Source organism: Polyodon spathula, chromosome 12 (assembly GCF_017654505.1).
Source record: "Polyodon spathula isolate WHYD16114869_AA chromosome 12, ASM1765450v1, whole genome shotgun sequence".
NCBI classification, from domain to species: Eukaryota; Metazoa; Chordata; class Actinopteri; order Acipenseriformes; family Polyodontidae; genus Polyodon; species Polyodon spathula.
In genome coordinates, this window is record NC_054545.1 from 13,144,715 (window position 1) to 13,151,535 (window position 6,821).

Genomic DNA, 6,821 nt, shown 5'->3' on the forward strand with positions numbered 1-6,821 from the left:
AGGAACAACAAAAATAAGGCAAATGTTGCTGAAGAGGTACTGAAACTCGCTTTGCATATCAAAGCACGCAAGCTTCTTCCTGTAGAATTCATTTGGTTAAGTTTCTGACCTGCACTGCATTGCACCGCACCGCAAAGTCTGCAGTAACTAGAACTACAATGCACGTACCTGACAGGTTTCGATTTGATGGCGGTCCAATCTGTCGCATAATTCGGGCAGCATACCTGTTTTTTTGTATTAGCCCTCAACTGCAAATAAAGTGCGATGTCAGCTTCAGGAAAGTAAAATGAATTTAAGTTAACAAAACAACGGTTCCAAAAAACTCCTCATTCTCTATCTAGGTTTAAAGTTGACAATAAAACGCATGTATTTTATTATTATTAAAAAAAAAAAAATAGTACCCTTTTCCCAGTAGTGTAATATTGACTCTGTTATTATTTATAATTAAATCAACAAAAAAATAGCGGTTTTCAAAACAACTTCAACTTCCCTGAGTGACGACACAACTGGAGCGCTCATTGGTCTGGTGCTCAATAGTATCCTCCAGTCAGCGCAAAAGCAAAGGGGAAGGAGCGCTCTGCATTCCGGAGGTAGTAGTTTTAAAACTTTTCATCCTTCCGTTGACAGTCCAGTTTCTGTAAAGGTAGTTTTGATGTTTTTTGACTAAGCTGTTATAAGAACCATGCACAAAAAAATAAACTAGTAAAAAAGTTGGACAAATGTTTTAACGTAGAGTATTTTTCAATTGATGAGCACATTAAAAAGACTCTTAATCAAACTTGTGTCATATAATTGTACTATTTCTATATGTATCTTATATATGCTTTATAGTGATGAAGGAACTGAGAGTGGTTTCAGAAACAGCCTTTTCCCCCTTTAGAGACTGGATCCACAAATGTGAAAATAAAATTCTGTGTAAAATACATAAATGACTCTTCTGTATTCAAATAATGTGTTTATTTAGTCATATTATTAAAAATAAGATTACATATTGGGGCTGTATGGGGATATACTTGCTCTGTCTCCAGTAGGAAACTAGACCTGTTAAATTACTAAAACATGTGTATGTTTTTGTCTCTTATTTCCTTTAAATTTGTTGTTGGTTGCTTGGCAACGCCACTATTCTCCTAAGTCAAACTTGCCTATACATATCTCTTACAACCTTTCAAACCAGAAACACACAGTACAGTGCTATTAACTGCAAGTCAAAACTAGATCATTTCAATTAAGTCTATTTTGCAGGTTGGTTATGGCAAGTCCAAGATGTCACACATTTTCCTAAATAGCTTGTCACTGTTTCTGATGTGGAAAGTGTTCCTGCTGTTTATCAGGCTGGAAAACTCAAAGGATTTGACCCCTTCAGCACTTGAAAGTCTCACCTAAAATAGTCATTGTCTTTGGAACTCAGTATTTACAGTAAAGTTTTAATCTTTCAGGTCATAAAGCTAATCAGGGTTACGTTATCTGATTGCAGTTAGACCACAGGAGTGAATCTGTCCTACATCACAGGAAGTGATTACTGTCTGTAACCCAGCTTTCTCTTGTGTTGGTTTACAATCATGGGCATGTGTGCATTAAATAAAATGAAACAAGTAATGAACCTAGAGATTTTCATTACAAGAAAGGTGGGGGGGGGGGGGGGGGGGGGGGGGTGATAATGTTGCTAGTGCAAACAAAAGTGTATAGATTGTAAAGTAGGAAGATTTAAAGGGGACCTAGTAATGTAGCTGCATACTTTAGACAGACAGACAGACAGGAACCATATCAAGCGAAGTACATGCTGGTCTGGCTTTTACACCATAAGTTGAGGTATCTGCATGGGCAGTCTTGATCTCAAAGTGCAATGACCCACTGAAACACTAGACCTTTCACTCGGCTGTGTGAGGCACAAAATGGTCTGACTACTTGCTTCATTAGGGCAGGTAGGCAGTGATTTGATTGGCTTGATGTGGTAAATAGAGCTTCCTATTGCAAGCTTGCTGATCAAATTTGCAATTCAGTTTCCAGAGCACTGCAGTTGACATGTAACTCCTGCACATTCTTTTTAGTTTTGTTTTGTAAAGGTAATTATGGAGGCTGCAAAGCAATGTTTATAAAATACTCTGTATGCTGAATCTGCATCCAGTAAGACTGGGTTTCTATGCCTTATTCTCGTGATATCTAAACACTTAAATATATTTTGCATATCTTGAAAAGGTTGTTACCTTACAAGACTATGTTGAAAATATTTGTGCTTCATTGGTGTGGAATAAATGTTTTATTTTGCTGCATCTCATGCAATCTCTCTTATCAGCCACTAGAGGGGGTGGGCAGTCTTGAGTCCTAATTTGACAAAGAGCAGTTGACTCAGTCTTGTAAGCACATATATATTTCCAAAATAACGATTTAAATGTATGAATAATTCTGGGTCAATCTGTGGATATAATATGTTAAAAGTTTTCCATGTATGAATTTTACCCTCCTACCAACAAATCTGCCATATACATTTTGCATCTCTAAGATGCAAAAAATTATTGATTATTGCTCAACATGTTTTTAAAATTTAAAAAAGAAACCCCCACCACCCCCCCACCCCCCAAACGTTCGTAAATTTTGAATTTAAATAATTAACGGAACCACGGGAAAAACCTTTTGTGTCAAGTGGATATATTATATATGGATCGAGTACGTACCAAATGGTTTCAGTTAAATTTAAGAATAATATCTATATATAGATATATTATATATATATATATATATATTATATATATATATATATATTGTAAGGTGACATTGGTTTTTATGTTGGGAAATATTTTTAAAAGAAATAAAAAACTGAAATATCATGCTTGCATAATTATTCAAACCCTGTGCTGTGGAAGCTCCCAGTTTGCACCTATGAAAGAAATTGCCCTAACGAGGATACAATTACCTTACCATTGGCCTCTACCTGTGAACCACTAAAGTTGCTGTCACATTTTCTGGATAAAAACCCCACTGTTGAAGGATCATTGGTAAGGCTGTGAATCTGAAGGAAAATGAAGACCAAAGAGCATTCTACAGAAGTTAGAGATAAAGTAATACCAATGCATAGATTAGGGAAAGGGTACAAAATAATATCCAAGTGTTTGGATATCCCAGTGAGCACAGTTGGATCAATAATCAAGAAGTGGAAACTGCATCACACGACCCAGGCACTGCAAAGAAAAGGCCGTCCCTCAAAACTCAGCGCTCAAAGAAGAAGGAGACATGTGAGAGAAGCCATAGAGAGGCCAACAATCAATTTTAAGGAGCTACAGTGGCTGGGAGTGGAGTAATGGTGCACCAGTCAACCATATCAAGAGCTCGGCATAACACTGGCCTGTATGGGAGGGTGGCAAGAAAGAAGGTGTTACTCAAAAAGTACCATCTGAAAGCACGTCTGGAGTTTGCCAGAAAGCATGAGAGTGACCCAGCTACAATGTGGGAAAAGGTTTTGTGGTCAGATAAGACCAAGATAGAGCTTTCTGGCCAAAACTCAAAGCGCTATGTGTGGTGCAAACCTAACACACCATCCCTACAGTGAAGTATGTGGGGATGCTTCTCATCAGCAGGGATGGGTATCTTGTTACAATTGAAGGAAGAATGGATGGAGCAAAATACAGGAAAATACTGCAAGAGAATCTGCTTCAGTCTGCTAAAAACTGAAGCTTGAGAGGAAATTCACCTTTCAGCAGGACAATGATCCCAAGCACAAGGCCAAAGCAACATTGGAATGGCTCAAAAACAAAAATCAAAAATCAAAATCACTCCGACACTGTGTGCAAAGCTGGTACATACTTACCCCAAAAGACTTAAAGCTGTTATTGCAGCGAAAGGTGGTTTTACCAAATATTAATGTGTGGGGGTTGAATACTTATGCAAGCAAGATATTTCAGTTTTTTATTTTTCTTAAAAATATTTCCCAACATAAAACCAATGTCACCTTACAATAACTGATTTTGAGTTTAAGTGTTTTAAAATAAAATTTCAAACATAATGAAATTTCAATGTACCATTTGTAATTCAGTAATATGAGAGAATTGGTCAGGAGTCTGAATACTTTTGCAAGGCACTGTATATATAGCTTGTAAATATTCAATATGATATGCAATTGGGAAATTGTCTGCTGTTTGCACCTGTACTCTAATAATGCAGGTGTTCAAGGAATCTGTAAGATGAGCACTGACAGGCAGGATCCTAAAGGACTAACATTTAAATTACACAATAGGCATTTTATTTTGAATGCATTTAATGAGGTTCAGAGGTGGAGGTAGCAACAATGTGGTGGATTATTTCAAAAATCAAATCAATTTATTTATTTATTTGCTATAAACCTGTTTATTGCTTTTAGTGTCTTATAAAAATCAGATTCCCCGACGGCAAACCTGAAAGTAATGCCCAAGCTCCAAGCCTCTCAATCTTCTTTCAATTTGAGGGGGGGACTCGCCTTTTTTTTTTTTTTTCTCCCCATTTGCTTTTTTGTATTTGTAAGATCAGATTTGTTATGTTTAACATTTTCTGTGGTAGAATGCTCCAGGCACCTCCTCCCCCTCCAACTTACCCACCAAGACTTTCTGTGTTTTGTAAGTAGGCTTCCCCCAAATGGATTATTTAAGGTTGACAGGCTCGTATATCTGGGATATTGGAACAACCAAAGTGAACCTCCCTTTATTACAGAAACCTGGCAAACTAGAGATGTGCAGAAAGTGCATTTAACACGTTGATGAAACAATGGCATTCTCAGTGAGAACTACAGAAAGGGGCCCACCTATAAAGAAAATACTTTGTTTATTTAAAACCCCTCAGTATAAAGGTCAATTAAAAGTTATCAGTAACACAACATAGAGAACAGTGCCACATCTAACAAGGCATACTGCAATTAGCTTTTTTTTTGTGAAAGAAAACAAAACTATTGTCAAAAAACTAAAGTACAGTAAAGCAGAGGTTTCGTTTTGACATTCATGCTAATGTGGAAAAGGATAGCACTGTGAAACCTGAAAGTGAGCCATAGCATATAAATAAATACAATCAAATACCATAGCATATCAGTTACCTATTTACAGTGTCCTACATGTGCAAGCATTAAACAAAATCCTGACTGAAAAGAAAATATTAATTCTCTGTACACTTCACATTACATTAGACAACTGCGGAACATTGCACACACATAAATCATTCATCTAAAAAACTAAAGCAATTACTACTCCAAATTAAAAAGACCATTAACAACATTTCTTTCACAAAAAAAAGTGTACAATGTGCACTTAAGGGCCAATTCAATTAATTTTAGCTAGGAGAAAGTGTTACTGGAAAATAGAAATTCATGCAATGGAATTTGAATTGATGCAGCGTTAACAGAATCGTCGATCTCATTCCATTTTCCTAAAATTCCTCTCCCTGCTAAAAGTTCATTTGAATTGGACATTGATACCCTAGAGCTTTTAATCACTCCAGTGTTTTATTTGCTCAATTATCATACTTGCAAAAAGATGACTGGAGTATTTTCCTTCATCAAAAAGGTTGCGAATAGGGATATTTGCAACATTGTAAAAGTTAGTTAAGTCACTATATCCACGTTTTTGCACACCTCTAGGGACAAAAATCTAGTTCTATAGATCTGGTAATCAGCAAAAAAAGAAAAAAGATAAATTACACCATTAAAGTGATAGAGACCTGTAAACATTCTCACGGTCATGCATGCTGCCTCTTTAATGGAACAATATCAGTTTTTTTAAGGTGGCTAAGGTTAATTATTCCCTTCCCCCCACATAAATAAGATTGTACTACATGTAATACGGTAATACCTAGATGCATGCACTCCTAATACCCCATGTATCCCTCTTACAGTACTGTAGATACAATGCACTTTCAAGTGACTTTGTTTAGCAGCAAGAGTGAATGACCAGTAATGACAAGTACAGTACCTTCAGCACGGTATTTCTGCAAGATAGACTGGGGATAGATGGGGGTTCTCTAAATTGAACACAATTTAAATGGTTACACATCAGCAAAAGGGGAATTGAACAAAATACAGGTCTCTTTTTTTTTGATAATTTCTTTCTAACTCATATTGTTCCTTAAAGACCTGTATTTAAAAGAGTCCTAATTAAATATGTTAAATATTTCTTAGAGTATTACAGCCTCAGGAGCCTCATTAGCTAACAGTGCATGTTATACAGTACACTGTCTATAAAGTTTTTAATTTCTCATGCATGGTCCTTTATTAGTTTTCAGCCTAGTGACCAATGATGTCTTTGGTTGGGCTTTTTTTTTTAAATTATTTTTGCACCTAAAAAGCTCATAAACCCAACAGCATCATCAAGCTGTAGAAGTGCAGCACTTAAATCTTAAAATGAAATTTAATAAATCAACTTCCTCAGTCAATTCAAAGAAAAGCCAAACCAAAAACATTGCAGTGGAGTTTCAACGACATTGCATCTATACATCTGCTGCACACCCTGTAACTGCATATTTAAAATCCATTCACATGTTTAGAACAACCAAGATTGTTCTTGAATGTTTGCAATCATTTCCAACATCTTCATATATAGTAATAAAGTGTTAATGCCCATTTGTCTTTTCATACCAACCAGCACTCACACAACAAATAATAAGGCTACATCTAGACCCTTTCGTATGAGTTACATGCAAAATATGATGATAGAGGCTGGGAGACCAGGTCACCACTGTAAATAGATGTTTATACAATAATATAACAATAACCATAATATATATTTTTTTATTTTTGTCATGTGTAACATTGTACTGTAAAATTCCAAATAAAAACTCAAGGCCTGTTTTTGAATGCAATAGCTAATTGT

At 36.0% G+C, this 6,821-nt stretch overlaps 1 pseudogene; it reads right to left on the bottom strand.

The window, feature by feature from the left end:
- The window catches only part of LOC121324446, a 179,936-nt pseudogene extending 179,502 nt beyond the window's left edge, over window positions 1-434 (bottom strand).
- Window positions 435-6,821: the final 6,387 nt, after the last annotated feature.